Below are 1,418 nucleotides of genomic sequence, written 5' to 3' on the forward strand. Positions count from 1 at the left end.
TTCTACCAGGACGGGCGCTGAGACTGAAAAGTGGGTCAAACCTCTGGAGTGAAGTTCCACAAAGTGGTCAAATGGGTACGGAGACTTTGTCAGACGCTGTGAACCGACACGTCTGCTGACTGTGACGGTTTTATTTACGGAAGACAAAACTGCACATTCACTGTCTGCTTGAAGGCTTAAATTGATGCAACGATGAATGCTGTTTCTGCTTGCATCATTTCTAGATAAACTCTCTTAGTCTCTTATATTTCTAGAAATGTCACAAATGCATGACGTCATTGGGCTGCTTTGTTGAAAAAACAGCAGCTGCCTTCAAATTTTGAGAAAAACATCAATTTTCATCACCAGTTTTGAGCATGTGCAGGAGGAATTTGGGAATAGGAGTCTCCTTTCTTCTCCTGGTGAAGTCCTCACTCCTTCAAAACTGAGGTTCCACTCCTCTTTGGGAAGCTCTTGCAGAAGAATTTTCAAATAAAATGTTAAAAGTGGGGCTGCACGGTGGCGCAGTGGTTAGCGCTCTCGCCTCACAGCGAGAAGGCCCCGGTTCGAATCCCGGCTGGGACCTTTCTGTGTGGAGTTTGCATGTTCTCCCCGTGCATGCGTGGGTTTTCAACGGGGACTCAGGCTTCCTCCCACCGTCCAAAAACATGCTTCATAGGTTAATTGGTGACTCTAAATTGCCCTTAGGTGTGACTGTGAATGTGAAAGTGAATGGGTGTGTGATTGTGGCCCTGCGATGGACTGGCGACCTGTCCAGGGTGTACCCCGCCTTCGCCCTTCAGTAGCCGGGTTAGGCTCCGGCACCCCGCGACCCCGAAAGGGAAGAAGCGGTCAAGAAGATGGATGGATGGATGGATGTTAAAAGTGCCTAAATAGACCCCATTTTTAAAATTATTTGATTATACTGATACTGGTATGGAACCAAATCATGTCCATAAAGCAGGACGAGGGCCGGCCTCCTACTTTCCCAGAAATCCCGCCTTATCTTCTGCTTAGTACCTGGATCAGGTGTGTTTAGCCAATAAGGAGCTTCAATGGCAGCTTGGTTGGAAGACATGTAGGACACCGGCCCTCGAGGACTGACCTTGCAAACGCCTGCCATAAAGATTTGAAACCCAAATAACTTAAAACATGTAAGCTAAGTATTTGTGTTAAGCTAAGAAAAAACTAAAGTTTCTGAAACTGCAATATAAACTTAGTCGTTTTCTGCTTCAGATTTTTTGTTAAGTATCGCTCTTTCAAATCTTTTCACTATCAACTCTTTTTTTTTGTTTGTTTGGCCACACCACCATGACTGAGGTTACGACTCTCAACGATTTTGATAGGGGCTTTGTGCTAGCCCCGCCCCCACCTGCCAGAATGGCTCCCAAAGTTTCAAATTTAAGATTTGAAACTGAAAAAAAAGAGTTGAAAGTGAA

Source organism: Oryzias melastigma, linkage group LG11 (genome assembly GCF_002922805.2).
Source record: "Oryzias melastigma strain HK-1 linkage group LG11, ASM292280v2, whole genome shotgun sequence".
Taxonomy (NCBI): Eukaryota; Metazoa; Chordata; class Actinopteri; order Beloniformes; family Adrianichthyidae; genus Oryzias; species Oryzias melastigma.